The following is a 16,880-nucleotide window of genomic DNA, read 5'->3' as shown; positions in this document are numbered from 1 at the left end:
CTTGGTTAAGAGGCTTTGCTGCTTCAATTCCCAGGGACTTTTCTAATTCCTCAAATGACCTGCCTGAGATGGAGCTGAAAGGAATGACTCGGGACTCAAAGATCTGTTCTCAGGGGTTAGAGGAAAACTCCCAGTATAATTTGGTACCTGCTGGGGAACGGAGGCCCGCAGCTGCCCGGGCCAGCCTGACCTCCTGCCATGGGGCAGAAATGGTCACAGATCCAAGTCTTTCTGGTCGAAGGTTGAAGGTATGCATGCAGATGAGTGCGCACAGCTGCTCCTCGGTCTTTGGATTTGACCCAGAAAGTTGACAACACTTGGGGCAGGAGGGAAAGAATCAGAATCTTCAAGCCGAATCTGTGTTTCTGGAATCTCCTCCCTCCCTCTGGCCACCAGAAGGTTTCTGTAAAATGTGGGGCAAATGATAAAAGGAATTAGCCCCTAAGTATTTCCCCAAACTCGAGGATGCTTTTGTTGTGTGCGAGAGTGGCTTGAGTGCAGGAAACCTATGGATCTAGTCTACCCTAGTTCTGGGGCTGGCTCTGCTTCCTGCCTCTTCTGGAATTCATCTCTGAACATTTAACACTCCTAACCAAGCATAAGCAGTGCTGTGATTCTTCTTAAAAGCACACAGTTTTGGAGTTCTCTTGTGGTGCAGTGGGTTGGGGATCCTGAGTTGTCATTGCATTGTGGGTTGCTGCAGTGGCACGGGTTTGATCCTTGGCCTGGGAACTTCTGTGTGCCACAGGAGCAGAGGAAAAAAAAAAAAAAAGGAGTTCCTGTGTGGCTCAGTTGTAGCAAATCTGACTACTATCCAGGAGGATTCAGGTTTGATCTCTGGCCCCGCTCAGTGGGTTAAGGATCCTGAGTTGCCATGAGCTGTGGTGTAAGTCGCAGATTCGGCTTGGATTCTGAGTTGCTGTGGTGTAGGCTGGCATCTGCAGGTCCAATTCGACTCCTAATCTGGGAACTTCCATATGCTGCACCCGCAGCCCTAAAAATTGAAACAAAAACAAAAACAAAACCCCCACGATTTTGCCAGTAGTTCTCTTTCCCAGTTCTAAGTAAAGGAGCCTACAACTCATCCCAGCTCAAAACTTCAAATGAAGCTGTGCAAAGTCACAGGTTTTCCTGTATCGGCTGCAGAAGCAAAAGCATCTTCCTGACTGGGCATTGCATTGTTGAACGTCCATCACTTACTGTTTAAGTAGCCAGTGATCCCTGAAAAACGCCTGGCTGTAAAGTTGCCAAAACGATGCACTGCTTTGTTTCAAGCCACTGTAAACTTTCTTTCCCCATGTCATTTTTATCTCCAATGCTTTTGTCAAGGTTCTTCTGTTTGTTTCTCCAGAGTGAGAAAATGTTGCATTCCCTGGTAAATCTCCCAGAAAGACACTCTTCATTGTTGCCTGCTCAATGCACTTCTTTCTAACGACTCAGGAAAGAACCTAGACCGGTGTTTCTCCAGTCTCATACATTTTCATCAGCACGCACAAGACTGATACAGGAAATTCTCACACCTTGGACCAGTTATGCTGGCTATTGGGAGGCGGGATGGGGTGGCTAGCCTAAATTATGTAACATTTTTTAAAAAGATAAGTTGTTTTATTACTTTTTGGTCATGCACAATGACATCGGGGATCTAATTTAATAATAGGGATTTCCCATTGTGGCGCAGAGGAAATGAGTCCGACTAGTATCCATGAGGATGCAGGTTCTATCCCTGGCCTCACTCAGTGGGTTAAGGATCCAGTGTTGCCATGAGCTGTGGTGTAGGTCGCAGACGCAGCTTGGATTCCACATGGCTGTCTGTGAGGTAGGCCAGCAGCAGCAGCTCTGGTTGGACCCCTAGCCTGGGAACTTCCATAGGCCTCCTGTGCGGGTGCGGCCATAAAAAAAAGCAAAAAAAAAAAAAAAAAAAAGGTAATAGTAATTTGTAACATGTTCTAAGACATGCTAAAAAGATTCTTCTGAACTGCTGGTACTTAGTGTTTATTCTACTCTAAACGCTTAATTTAGCAGTGTCTGCTTTTCATACTCCAGAGCATATTGAATTCAGGCTAAGAATTATCCGAAGTTCTCTGGGCTCTGAACAAATAGGATCAGAGCCTAACCCTCTTAGTGCTTGAGGTCTAGGGAAATACAAGCGTATGTCTGCCGGTTTGGGTTGCAGAATGCTCAGAGATCCTTCACAAGCTGTCTGTGGAGTTGGGCACATGTTTTCTGTAGAACTGAAGGATTTTGATTGTTTCTGCATGTGGGGTGTCGTTGGCTATCAGCCCTTGCACAAAGTTAACTAATGGGGAGACCAAAAGTTGTTGTTGTTGGCGGGGGGGAGGGGTGTCAGAGGGGCGGGGGAAGACAGAAGAGCTGATAATTCAGTCTATGCGGAATGCAGTATACTTGGCGCTATGAAAAACAGGGGCTGCTCAACGAACCAGTAGCATAAATATTAACGGTACAAGCACTTCAGAAAAGTGTTTCTGCCGTGCCCTAAAAACCGATTACAAACTGTTGCTAATTCAATAAATTAGGTCAGCAGATCCACACGTTCTTTCGGTTCTCACAAAATTCCTCCAGAAGAGCTACACTACCCATTTTACAAATGCGGAAACCGAGACTTTGATAGATTCTCCTAAGGTCATGGAGCTGGCAAGGAGTGGCGCTGGGATTCCTCCAAAACGGGGTGCAACGGAGCCCCCGGATCTTTCCTTCCTCCTTGGTACTAAGCAAAGGCAGAGAGCATCCCCAACCCCCTCAACCTAGTCGCCGCGGGCCCGCCCCTCCCGGTCACGTGATCGCCGCGGGCGCGCGCCCCGCCGCCGAGCATGCCGGGAGGCGGCGTCCCATCCCTGGCCGCGGGCTTCCGCGCGTGGGCGTGGGGCGGGGCGCGCGGGGGGCGTCCGCGCCGCGGGGTTGGGACCCGGTACCCCGAGAAACGGCGGGGCGGCCGAGCTCTTCCGAGAGCCGGCTCTCCTCTGACTTCCCCGGCGCGGCGCCCCGGGCGGGAGCGGAGGGCGGAAAGCCCGCCGCCCCGTTGGTTAAGTGTAAACAGCTCGAGTGAGAAATGATGTCAGGCCGGGTCCCCTGGGGGCCCCGTGCAGGCTTCGCTGGTTTCACGGGAAGCTCAGGCCTTCACACCCAGGGGTGCTAGCCCTCGCTTTTTCTCACGCTTGGGCGATAGGACTTTAGGGCCGGTCTCCTTTTTCTAGCCATATTTGCACCGTTTTCCCCTTCACCTACTCAGACGTTCCCATTTTCTTCATAATCACTTTCTCCTACTTAAACATACACACTTAGCCCTTGGCAGGCGAAGTGGAATCTCGGGTCCTCGTTAGACCTCAGTGTTTAAGCTGCTGAAACCCAGGGCACATTTTGGTTTAGATATTTTACTGTTGTGAAAATAAACCACCTCCTGCAGTTACCCAGCTTAGATTTTTCCTGGACGGGGTGAATGTCGATTATCTACTGGAGGGAGAAAAATGTTCAATTAGAAATTCTTCTAATGCCTAGTTTTTTGAGATTGGAAGGAGCTGAGCAAGGAACAGTTATATAGATAAGTACCCAAAAACACTAGGGGCTAAAGAAATGGCTATTTCAGTGCAATGGCTGTTGCTTCTGATGATGGACTGTCCTTAAATTTGCTTTCTGGTTCTTAGCACGGGACCCTGGGTTTCCCTGGCTCCAGGTTTTCCGTTCTTACTCCACTCTAGTCTTAGAGAGGTCTGGGCTGATGAAGTGGGAAGGGGCCGTGTTCATGGATCTGCATTACCAGCTGCCCAGGAGTTGTTCCATGGGGTTTTTTTATAGGCAAATGATTTGAATTACGTCTATACTTCTTTTTTTTTTTTTTTGGGTCTTTTGTCCTTTTAGGGCCCCGCCTGCAGCATAAATGACGTCTATACTCTTAACTGTGCAAGTGTAGTCCCTCAGCTCCTCTCTCTCCAGGCATAATGCCGTTGTTTTCTGCCTTTTGATTTTTTTATTTTAGTTTTTTTATATTTATTTTTTGTTTCCTGCCTTTTAAACAGAGGTACAGTGAGGTCCTAGGAAGAGCTTAGGCTGCCTGGCAGAAGGTATTTCTTTCTCGGCACCTCTCCATCATGCGATAGGGGAGGAGGGGAAGCCTCAGGTTGGAAAGGGTTGCCCTGCTCAGCAAATATCTGGTGCTGTTTTCTTGTCTCTTTCCGTTCTCTGGTATTTTCTCTGGTCTTAGGCAAGCGTTTCCTGCCTTTTCTGACCCTCTGTGTGTGTTTGTGTGCATGGGTGTTCGAGGAGGAAGGGGGAGGAAGATGTCTGATAAGGGAGCATTTGGTGAGCAGGAAATGGCTATTTGGTACTGGTTGTTCTGGGGAATTGGGGGGGTGTTTATGGCCCTGATGCTGAGAGGTCAGGGAGAAGGATTCGGTTCAGGACAAAGGAGTCTTCCTTGGCATCACACCCAGGGGCGTTAGTGCCTGCCCCCTCAGTGTGCTCTCTTCAGGCCCGCTCACCAGTGGAAAGACTCCCCCCTTCTCCCACTCCCTGCCATGCTGACACTTTCCTGAGCAGGTCACCATGCATCTGTGTGGACATGAGGTCCTCAGAGAAAACTGGGAAAATCAAATTTTTCAGTAAGGCTGCTGCTGGAAGATCCTAGAGCCTTCAGATCTTTAAGGGAAGTCTGTTGAGATTGTACTTTTTTTGTTCTGTAGAAATGACACTTCATGGAGTGCCTGTGGCTCAGTGGATGATGAACCCAACTAGTATCTATGAGGTTGTGGGTTTGGTCCCTGGTCTCGCACCGTGGGTTAAGGATCCCACATTGCCATGAGCTGCAGTGTAGATGGCAGATGTTCTTTGGATCCTGAGTTGCTGTGGTTGTGACATAGGCTGGCAGGTGCAGCTCTGATTTGACCCTTAGCCTGGGAACTTCCATATGTTGTGGGTGCAGCCCTAAAAAGAAAAAAAAGAAAGAAATGGCACTTCTTCCTAAATGGGAGTTTCGGGCTTAGGAGGGACTTTTGCCTGCAGCTTGCACCTCACCTGCGTGGCTGGCTTCCGATCAGAGGGCCGAGAGCATGTTAAGTTCTTGGAAGCGCGTTCACAGAGAGGATGAAAGGCAGTGTATACAGCTGTGCAGACCCAGGCCCTGACCCAGGTTCCCTCTCAAATCCAGGGGAGAGGGAACGGTGCAAATAGGACAAACCGGGGTCCAGAAAAAGACACAGACCTTTACCAGACAGTTCATTTCTTCTGAGGTTCCTAGCCTGTCCTTTTGTATTCTCTTCCTCTTTTGCTTGCCTTCTGTTGGAGCTTCGGCTCCCATCTCTCTGTCCTTGACTAGGTGGTGGTCAGCAGGCAGGCGGTGTAGCCTGTGTGAAGAAGAAGCTGGCTCTGGAGTCAGAGGTTGAGTTTCAGTCACAGCCTGGCCAATTCCTGGTATCATCTTAGGCAAGAGATTTGTGTTCTGTGAAAATTCTTCTTGCTTTGGGTTTGTGGGGGGGAGAGTGCTCTGGGTCCCTGTGGCACAGGGGTGCCAACTGCCCCTCATTGGTTTTGTTTTTACGTTGATGAGGCTGTGCTACCTATGCTGGATGCTGTGGAGAATATCCACGTAAAGATGACTCTCAGAAAGCTGACAGAAAGATGACAATGGCCCACCATTGGGGGCTTCATATGTGCCAGGTATTGCTCTAGGTGCTTTCAATATCTTGGTTTATTTACATCTCAGAACGGCCCTGTGAAGTAAGGGTGTTAGTATGTATCTATTTTGCAGGTGACGACACAGACACAGGTGAAGTAACTTCTCAAGTGTCAGAGAAAATTCTAGTATGTGAACACAGGCACGTACTGGCTCTGGAGTCTGGGCCCTTAACGACCCCGCTCTATCCTGCCTCTCAGGACAGGCTCTTAGACTAGGGAATGGGTGTTGTCAGCAGCCGGTGGACGCTTGGTGACCCGCAGAGATCTTCGTCCAGGTGTCCTGCCCTCGCACCTTTCCTTATTCTGTCACAGCGCCACAGTGACCAGGAGGCCGCTTATTCAGCTTTCCTACTGAACAAAGGGCCCGTGAATACTTTCCTTTGGGCTGAGCAACCCCCTGCCCCGGCCTGATAGGCCTTTATTATCAACGTGTTAGAAAGTCAAGGCCGTTCTTGGTGGGAGATGGGGAGGGGGTGCGAGAGGAGGCCTCAGGACTGTGGGGAGTTCAAGGACCCCAAGGAAGGCAAGCCTAAGGCGTTGTTCCTTGCCCTCCTGCTCTTCACTGGGTCCTCCCCAGCAGCTTGTTTCCAGCTGACGCTGCTTTGAGACTGGTTCTCCAGATCTTTCTTCAGCTGCCAGGGTCAACCTTCTTAATTTTAAGCAAATGAGTGCAGCAGGTGGAAGAGGGCTCCGGCCTGGGCAATGACCAGAAGAGCCAAGCCGGTGCTGCCCGGGGCTCTTCCTGGAGACCAGGGCGGATCTGTGCGTATTGAGCCAGCAGGACGGCAGGAGAAGCCAGGTGCAGGGCTCGAGCTCAGTGGCCTGGGCAAAATAACCTCCTGCAAACAGTGCCTCTCCTCCCCCTGGTGCCCTGACCTCAGGCAGTGGCTCCCTGGCTTTGGGATGGGCTGCCTGCAGAAGGAGTCTTTGCTGTTCTTCTCCAGCTGCCGGAGTTAGGAAGTTCTGACCCATTCAGACTTGAGCGAGCACCACCTGTTCCCCAGCCTCTGTCTGTCCAGGTGTGGTTCCCCCAGAGTCTGGGGAGAGGCGAAATGAAAGGACAAGGCACACGCTTTCCAGCCTTGTGATTCTGAAAGGCGCTCCGCCTCTCGTTGGCTCCAAGCATCCACGCTCTTGGTTGAGAGCGGTTTCTCATCAGCCGTGTGTTCAGCATCGCTGGCCCTGCCCCCCCGCCCTGGGGTCAGCCCTGTTCAGTCCAGAAATGAGCTATAACTGCTGCTTTAGAGGCCTTGACAAGTCAGTGACCTTTCTCATCTTTCGCGTCAACAGAGACTTCCTGAACCTCCACCCTGTGCCAGGCACCATGCGAGGTGCTGCGGAAACAGAAAGTCAACCAAGCTGCTGCCCTTAGGAAATTGTCCAGTGTGGGTGATCCCCCTTGGCCCCTTGACAGTCACACCCGTGACATTTAGGGGACAGAAGACGACATGGGAGCCGGTTGGGCAAACAAAGCCAAAGCTGCCATTCAGCCGGCGGCGCTGTCCTTTCATGGGGTGGTGCCACATCATGGGTCTGGAGATGGCAGTGCCATGGACCGGCCTCTGGGTCTGGTGGCATGAGCAGCACTGCCCCAAGGACGTTCACTCCTCTCTGGGCCCCTGAGAGCCGGGTGTGACAGCATCTGTTTGTGTTGCTGGCTGTCCATGTCCGCTCTGACGGGACCCTTTGGTGGGGTGATCTCTGAGGAGAAGCTTCAGCCTCCGTGCACGTGGAAAGGCACGTTGGGGGAAGACGCGAGGCAGAGAACCGGCCACAAGGCCCCTTTCTGCCTTCCCTTTAGAGGCTGGCTCTGGCTGTCACTTTTCCCCTGAGGGGCTTGGCTTGAGGAAGGCAGGCTTGGAAGCCCCTTGCCCCTCATCCTAACCCCTTGCCCTTCAGCCCTGCACCCCCCTCTGTGTGAGGTCTCCCAGGAGACACCAAGTCACCTGAGCCGAGGGCTCTGGCCTGGGTGTGGCCGGTGCCCAACATGCCAAGTGAGGCAGGAGAACCCTCGGCCTTGCTTGGGGGGCCCGACAGGGAGCTCAGGGTGCTGTGCAGAGGAGCCAAGAGTTCTGTCCCCCTCCTTCCTGCCACCTGGAGTCCCCCCCCCCATCGTCACCCCCTACCTCTCCAGCCCCTGCAAGCTGATGTGTGCTGGGAACCACATCGAGGCCATTCTCCTGTGACATGTGTTTGATTTCAGCCTCTGCCTCAGCAGGGTGATGGCCGGCCGTCATTTGAGGGGCCACAGGACCCGGCACAAAGGGGTCCCCCACCCGACAATCGGGAGGCCAGGGTGCCCAGAGGAGAGGCCGGGCCCCTGCTGGCTCCCGCAGGGCATGGACTGCTGGGCTTTGCTCGTTCCTCTGCCGGGAGGAGATTCCCTCCCTCCCGCTCTGCGCTGGGTGCTGGGATCCTTTCAGACGGGCTCACTGGGGGGGGAGCAACTTTCCTTGGTTGACTCCTCACGCAGCACGGCGCTGTGCCCTTTCACGCGTCAGGCCTTCATCACGCCCCGCGACAATTATTTCCTCCAACTCTCAGACAAGGGAACACGTGCAGAAAGCTTAACTGAGTCGCCACAGGCACGTAGCCTGTGCCAGTGGATTTCCTCCTGCACCTACCAATGTGCAGTCGCCACGTGCCCGTGTTTTCTAGTCCGGTGAACTATGTGGTGTTATCCTCAGGTCATAACGCCTCCAGATCACAGCGAACCAGTTTGTTCAGTGGCTGCTGGTATGATGTGGCCCCAAGAAGGCTGGATGAATTAACATCCGGGGGTGTCCTCTTTTTAACTAGGGACACTCTGTCTGTCCTTAAGGAGGAAGCTGGCATCCCCAAGTGTGATCCATGCACTTGGGGGGACAGATGGCGCCCCCTACAGTCCTTATGGGACTCAAGCCTAAGGGCGAGGCTGGGATCACGTCATGCCTGCAGTATCTCTGCTGTGGGATTCTGTGACCTTAGTAAATGTGATGAGACACTTAGAAAATACACAGGGCCCTCACTGGACGTTAGGGTATCGCGTGTTGTTTTGCTCATTGCTAATGCCAGCAGCACCTTCTCCGGAAGAAAGTCATCTTAACGGTCCCTTTGTCGCTGAAGGGACCCTGAGAAACAAGAGCTGCTAATGCTCCACCTAGAAGACGGGGCCCTCAGGAAACAGAGGAGAAAGTGCAGGGCCTGGCCTGCCATCCTTTCCTGTCTTAGCTGGGACCTCGTCAGAGGTGGGAGCTGGCAGTTGGGGCCGAAGAATAAGGTTATCATCTACCTTCTGGGGTTGTCCCTTACATCTGACTCTGGCTACCAGGAGCACTTCCTGTGCGCCTGCTTAGTTCTCATTTAATCCTTCAGCAAAACTGTGAGCAGAACTATTACGCCCGTTTCACAAATATGGAAAACTAAGGCTTAAAGGGATTAAATTGTTGGCTCAGATCACACAGCTAGTACAGTTAACGTGGCTCAGTGGTTAACGAATCCAACTAGGAACCATGAGGTTGCGGGTTCGATCCCTGGCCTTGCTCAGTGGATTAAGGATCCGGCGTTGCTGTGAGCTGTGGTATAGGTCACAGACGTGGCTCAGATCCGGCGTTGCTGTGGCTATTGCATAGGCTGGCGGCACCAGCTCTGATTAGATCCCTAGCCTGGGAACCTCCATATGCCACGGGTGCAGCCCTAGAAAAGATACACACACAAATCACACAGCTAATAATCGATAAAGCCAGGATTACAACCAAGTGTACTGAATTCAGAGATTCCCCAGGGAGGGGCATTAATGAGTGGGGAGTGCACGAAGCTGGGTGTCCTCAGTGAGGGGCAGGCGGGGCTGGAGGACTGAGGGCACCGCCGTCCAAGAGCCAAGGAGGAGGCCTAGGGGACGCTGGGCTTTTCCCCTGCCCTGCCTTTCTCCCATCTTCCTGGTCCTGAGCCTCCCTCTCCCCCTCCTTTCTCTACCCTCATCCTCTTGCTGAGCCCCACTCTGGGGGTTCGAAGTGGTGGGGGGGCTCTGTAGTGTCTCAGGGGCCACCGCAGTGGGTATATTTGGGAGTTCCCATTGTGGCTCAGCAGGTTAGGAACCTTACTAGCATCCATGAGGACCTGGGTTCCATCCCTGGCCTCAGTCGGTGGGTTAAGGATCCAGCGTTGCTGTGGCTGTGGTTTAGGCCGGCAGTGGTAGCTCTGATTAGACCTCTAGCCTGGGAACCTCCATATGCCACGGTGTGGCCCTAAAAGTTAAACAACCCCTGCCCCCAAAAAACCACCCAATGTGTATCTTTAATAGGAGCGTATGGCCCTCCCTGCTTTTATTATTGACGTTGGCCTAGCAGGCCATTCCTGGTAAGTCCAGCTCCTGGTTTTTGTGATTGATCCTATTCAGTATCCCTCCCAGCTTTCTGTGAAGACAGGAGGAATGAGGAGACTTGAATTCAAACACTGCCCTGGCAACATGTAATCTCTGGGTCTAGAGACATTTTTGTCTGTCATAGCTGGAAGGGAGTTGCTGTTGGTTTTGTGCGGGTGCAGAGCAGCGAGGCTGCCCAGCCTCCAACAGTGCAGAGCAGGGCAAAGGATTGCTCCATCCAGAATGTCACTGTGGGAATTCCCTTTGTGGCTCAGTGCGTTAAGAACTGTGTTTGCCAGTCGGAAGCTTCCAGAATCCAGTTTGGCAGAACATGAGGCAAATATTGACCTGTCTTTGGTCCTCTGACCCTTCTCATATTCTCTGTGCCGTCTTAAAGGTTACTAGCACGGTTCTGGGACAACACAGCGGAGTTCTTTAGGGCTGTCCCCAAGACAAAGAAGCCAGCACAGTGTGCTGGGAGACCCCTGAGGCTGGGGCCCTGGGGGAACTTGAATTCTCTTAAAAGCACCAGCCTGAGGCTTTGTGGAGGAATGAGTTTCCAGGAAAGGGCAGTGAGACCCACATCAGCTGCCAGAGGTCGATACCTTCTGTCTGATCCCTGGTCAGATGAGGTTAACTCATAATGGGATGACCGCCTCCTATGAACCACAGCGGGTTTCAGACTGTGGATCGTGGGGTCAGTATAGATGGGTCACAGCCAGCGTGTGTTCATGAACTAGAATATAGTCGATACATAGGTCAGAGAGCATCCCACAAAGTGGTGGCAAGTACTGTCTCGTGAAACCTATGTTTTCAGGTGTGTGTTTGTATGTGTGTGTGTGGACTGTACTGCAGCTTGCTGTACATTCAGTTGCTGACAAAGGGTCACCGTGTAAAAGGTGGGCCGGGCAGCAGGCAGTGGTCTCTAGACCCTCCTAAGAAGTGGATCTGATGTCTAGAAATTAGGTTCTAAAACCTTGACTCATAGACAAGGGTTTCCCTAATCTCTGTGTGCAAAGAGGTTCTCAGTGTGGCTGGATGGTGTTGGGTTTAGACCAGCCAGGGAGAGGCAGGTGGAGAGGCAGGGGCTGCTGGAGGGGCCTGACCACTTCTAGAAGCCCGGGGCCATCTTCAGGGTCTTCTGTGCTCTGCTTTTGGGCTCCTGGGCCTTCCTCTTTCCAACAGGAACTTTAGTCCAGCTTCTGGAAAAGCAGGTTGACCAGAGGGTCTCTTGTAGCAGTGCTGCCTGGAAGGGCCTGCTTTGTTTCCTGACCTGCGAGCTCTGTCGGGTCTGAAGCAGCTCCCAGGCCCAGGAGACTTAGGGCCTGGTGTGGAGATTTTGTTGTCTGCGGGTTGTTGGTGCAAGTTAGGAAAAGAGGAAAAGGAGAAAGGAGAGGCAGCGTTCACACGGGGAAAAAGGCTTTTAAAGTGCTGGTGTTGCTGGCAGGCTGCCTTCCCACCTTCGTTCCTCCCTCTTTCCTCCTTCCTTCCTTTCCTTTTTTTCTCCATTTCTTTCCTTTTTTCTTTCTTCATTTCTTTCATTGTTTCATTCCTTCCTTCCTCTCTTTCCTCTTTTTTCCTTCCCTGCCTTTTCTGGGCTCAAACTGTTCCACAGGTCACCTGGGATGCCAGGCACCCTCCAGCTTTTTCTTTGGAGTCACCTGGGTGGGTGACTGGGCTGTGACTTTCCCTTCCAACATGGCCCAGACCCCCAGGCTTTCTGAAGGAGGACATGGGCCTTGGGGCCAAGTTCAGCCTCAGCTCAGCTCCTCTGTGACTGGGTGGGGGGTGGGAGATTGGCACTGATTTCCACGGAGGATGCTAGGGCTTCAGAACAGGGGTGCTTTCTTTAGAAGCTCACCCCTTAAAAAGGATGTCCACTTCCCTGTTTATTTAAGAGGCGTTTGGACTTGTGTTTGTGAAACCTCTTCCCACCATTTCATGTGACCAAGGACAGCAGCTGGGATGATGTTCTTTTTACCCAAGTGGAAAGTTGAGCTGGGCTGGGGCCTGCGGAAAACCTGGGAAAGTTTAGAAGCCAGACAAGGGAGATTAAAAAAAATAAAAATAAAAAAGTCATTCTGACAGGCAGCCTAGTGTAATGGAAAGAGTGTAAGCTGTGGAGTCAGATGACTTAGAGTAGAATTCTAGCTCTGCTCCTTGGGCAGATTGCTGAATTTCTTTCTCTCTTTCTCTCTTTCTTCATTTCTTTGTCTCTCTTTCTTTCTCATTATCGAATATCTTTATTTTTTTTTATCTTTGAATACTCCAAGCCTTTATTACATTTGTCTATGCTTGTCTTTTTTTTCCCATTTAATTTTTATTCTATATTGGAATAGAGTTGGTTTACAGTATTGGGTTAGTTTCAGGTGTACAGCAAAGTGATTCAGTTATATATATATATACACGTACATGCATTCTTGTTCAGGTCCTTTTCCCATCTAGCTTATTACAGAATATTGAGAAGAGTTCCCTGTGCTATGCAGTAGGTCCTTGGTGATTTTCTGTTTTAGGTACGGTAGCGTCTATATGTTAACTGAATTTCTACTCCTTTATTAACTGGACAGATACAGGGTTGCGAAGGCTCATGAAAAATCAAGACCTAGTATCTTGCACATGGTGGGTCCTTGATATATACTGAGTCCCTCCCAGGCATTTTATCCTTGTTTTCCCAGAGCTGTTAGGTTTTATTATTGGCCCTTCATAGGTCATCCAGCAAGTACCTGGGAACCAAGAACACAGCGTGTCTGCTGTGGACTGTGGGTGGGCCTCCCTGGACCCCCTGGGACCCACTGGAAGCTGCCTACCCCCGCCCCCCCCCCACTCCGGGATTAGGGCTGACACAACCTGCTGCTGCTCCCAGAGCTCTACTGTGTGTGTTTTTAGTTTGGGCTCATTTGAAATTGAACCCATCATGTGGAGCATGGTTATGTGAGAAAAAAGAATGTATATATGTATGTGTGACTGGGTCGTCTTGCTGTGCAGCAGAAAATTGACAGAACGCTGTAAACCAACTATAATGGAAAAAATAAAAATAATTTTAAAAAATAAAATAAAATTGAACCCATCATGTATCACTTGTAGGTGGAATCTAAAACATGGAACAGACGAACCTGTCTGCAGAACAGAGACAAACTCATGGACACAGAGAACAGACTTGTGGTTGCCAAGGGGAAGAAGGAGGAAGTGGGATGGACTGGGAGTTTGGGGTTAATAGATGCAAAACTGTGGCATTTGGAGTGGATAAGCAATGAGGTCCTGCTGTAGAGCACAATCACTTGTGATGGAACATGATGGAAGATAATATGAGAAAAAGAACGTGTATATATGTATATATATATATGATTGGGTCACTTTGCTGTCAGCAGAAATTGACAACTTTGTAAATCAAGTATAATAAAAACTTTTAAAAAGAAAGAAATATATGATCAAAAACAAAGTAGAAACTGAGCTCATCACCGACAAAGACTTGTGGAGAGACAGAGGCAACACTGAAGGAGCACGGGGAAGCAGAGCACTCGGCTGTGAGGTGACAGGACAGACTCCTGGGCGTTACAGCCATATTATTTAGTAGGAAAGCTGAAATTGGTCAGAGGACAAAGTTTTCTTTAAGACACCAGTCTCAGTACTAGCTGTCTCCGTTCATTGTCCCTCCATTAAAATTATCTGCTCTGCTCAATATATTGGGCCAAATACCTGAGCCAAAATATTGCTTTGCAATTTGTTTTGCAAATGGGAGGGGTATGTGTCTGCTGATCCTAGGTCCTCCCTTTCTGCCTGGTGCTTCAGGCTCAGGCCAAGGCATATATATACATTTAGGGGGATTTTTCTGGGGCTGATTTTAGCATGTCTGCTTACTGTGCGTGCAGCTGTGTTCAGCCACCGCCTACCTCCTCCTGCTGTCACCAGAGGCCTTGGGGTCTGAGGTTGGGAAAAGAATAGAAGAAACTGAGTTTATGAATGTGTCTACAGTTAGTTTAAGGGGGAGAATGTGCATCCTTACCCCAAAGAGAATAAAGTAGTTTTTTTAAAAAAAAAAAGTGGTAAAATATGCATAACATAAAATTTACCTCTTTTGAAAATTGAAGTTGATTTACAGTATTGCATTAGATTATGGTGCATAGCAAAGTGATTCGGTGATTTTCATAATAGGTTATTACAAGATATTGAAAATAGTTCTCTGTGCTCTGCAGTAGAACCTTGTGGTTTGCCTATTTTATGTATGGTACTTTGTATCTACTAATTCGAAACTCCTAATTTAACCCTCCCCCTTTCCCCTGTGGTAACCATTGTTTGTTTTCTATGTCTATGGGTCTGTTTCTCTTTTGTAAATAAGTCTGTTGTATCATATTTTAGATTCCACGTATAAGTGATATCATATGATATTTGTCTTTCTATGTCTGACGTACTTCACCTAGTATGATCATCTCTAGGTCCATCCATGTTGCTGCAAGTGGCATTGTTGTATTCTTTTTCATAGTTGAGTAGTATTCCTTTGTATAGGCTTAGTACATCTTCTTTATCTATTCATCTGTTGATAGACATTTAGGTTGCTTCCTCATCTTAGTTATTGTAAATAATGCTGCAGTGAACATGGGGGTGCATGTATCTTTTCGAATTAGAGTTTTCATCTTTTCAGTATGTATACCCAGAAGTGGGATTGCTGGATCATGTAATAGTTCTATTTTTAATTTTTTAAGGAACCTCCATCCTATTTTCCATAGTAGCTGCACCAGTTTACATTCCCACCAGTAGCGTAGGTGGGTTCCCTTTTTTCTACACTCTTTCCAGCATAAAATTTACCATTTTAACCATTTTTAAGTATGCATTTCTGTGGCATTAAGTATGTGCACATTGTCATGTGCCCAAAGCCAGAACCATCCATCTCCAGAACTTTTTCATCTTGCCACGCTGAAACTCCATACCCATTAAACACTAACCTCCATCTTTCCCTCCCAGCCCCTGGCAGCCACCATCCCACTTTCTGTCTCTTTGAATTGGGCACTCTAGTTCCCTCATGTCAGTGGAGTCGTGTAGTATTTGTCTTTTTGTAATTGCCTTGTTTCATGTAACATAATGTTCTCAAGGTTCATCCATGTGTCAGAATTTCCTTTTCAGGGCTGAATAATATTTTCTTGCACGTGGAGAGCATTTTTGTTCATGCAGTCACCCATCTATGGACGCTTGGGTGCCTTCCAGCTTTTGGCGGTTGTGAGAAACTGGTTGTGACATGTCACGACGGAGGCCTTTGCCCTGCCTCCTCGGGAGGTAGCCGAGTTGCTCGGGCGGTACTTAGCACCAGCAGGTGAGGCCCATCTGACTGTGTCTGAGCATCCATCTGTCTGTATGTTTACGTAAATAATCAGCGTCTAAAAGTCCTGTTTCAGCTCTGGAGAGACTCTCCCTGCCCACCTGGCTGGTCAGAGACTCTTGATGAAAGGGTAAACAGCAGGCGCGTGTGAGGCCGGCTCTTGACGCAAGAGGAGACGCACGTGGCGAGCTCCTCCCCGGGGCCCGGACGGATGGGGTTTCCCTGTTCTGAGCGGGCCTTTCCTGACCGGCCCCACCTCCCCTCCTCTACTGGGGTGACCTGCTTACTGCTGGGCGCTGCCGTGACGGGAGGTCCAGCCTGGGAGCCTGGCAGCCTCGGGCCAGCACCTGTCCTGCACTTCTAGGGTTGTGGGACTTTGGCTAAATCACTGCACCTCTCAGGCTCTGTCTTTGCGTGTGTGCATATTAAAAGCAACCTATCAAAAGCTGTTAACCAAGGATCTGGCTTAGTTATATCCCCCTCAAAATCTTTGTTCCCCTTCTCCTCCCTTCTCCACCAGAGCGTGTGTACCCCAGCTGGGACAGGCCTTGTTGTATTTACCTGTATGGCCCCCTGTAAACAGTACCTGGCTCCTGGGGACAGTGGCAGGTTCAGTGTCTGTGCACATCATGCTGGGCTTTACGCAAAACAAAGGCTGTTCTGCAACAGGACTTTCCAAAGTGTGCTGAACAAGTGCAGTGCCGGTGGAATGAGGGCCGGGCCTCCTAGGGAGACTACTTTGAAGAAGGTATTATGTGTTGGGAGGAGGAGATTCTGGCTTGATGGAAAAACAAAAGCCTGATGCTGGTCTCTTTACTTTTTTGGTCATCACCTCCTTGCCCGTGTGTAGAGTGCTTCTCAAAGATTATGGGTTGGGACTTTAAAAATAGGCCAGTTGTCAGATGGCTTGGCAAGAAAACATATCCCAGTGGCTTTAAGTATTTTCATAAAGCTAAACCTCTTTCCTTGGAGTGAGCTGTTTTGAGCACCAGTCACTGAATACCCTGAGGAGGTCAGAGAAGAAGCTCAGACTGTCCTAAGCTAGCGGCGTGGAATCTGGATGTCAGCAAAGTGGAGAGGGCTTGTGTGGTGGGGCGGGAACTGGGAACCAACTGAAGGGTGGTGATGGGAGCAAAGAGACTTCAGGTCATTCTTTCCAGACCCCCCCACTCGAGGGTGGCTGTGTCTGGTTTGACCCATGAATCATCCCAGCTTCCACGGGGAGTTTGTGGCTTGGGCAGAGAGGAGGATGCAGGGGCTGCTGGTGGGTACCACATGCCAGGTGCAAAGCAGAGGAGAAAGTCCTGGCACAGCAGCTCCGTCCTGGACTGGACAGGCTGCTCCCACCCAATGCTGGATCTGAGCCGTGTCTGCGACCTACACCACGGCTCACGGCAACACCAGATTCTTAACCCACTGAGCGACACCAGGGATCGAACCCACATCCTCATGGATACTAGTTGGGTTTGTTACCACTGAGCCATGACAGGAACTCCAACTGAAGTATTGTTGATTTACGGTGTTGTGCAGGAAGATGTCTTT

The 16,880-nt window shown here is 50.1% G+C and overlaps 1 protein-coding gene across 2 annotated transcripts in view; it reads left to right on the top strand.

Annotated features, from left to right (window-relative positions):
- The window catches only part of ITPKB (inositol-trisphosphate 3-kinase B), a 106,229-nt gene that overhangs the window by 33,828 nt on the left and 55,521 nt on the right, over positions 1–16,880 (top strand). The gene's annotated exons all lie outside the window — the stretch shown is intronic.

Source organism: Sus scrofa, chromosome 10, assembly GCF_054392235.1.
Source record: "Sus scrofa isolate SSC_HxYL_T2T_F1_AM1 chromosome 10, Sscrofa_HxYL_maternal_Yorkshire_Landrace_v2.0, whole genome shotgun sequence".
NCBI lineage: Eukaryota > Metazoa > Chordata > Mammalia > Artiodactyla > Suidae > Sus > Sus scrofa.
Note: the sequence above shows the minus strand (reverse complement) of the source record. Positions and strands in the feature narration are given on the sequence as shown.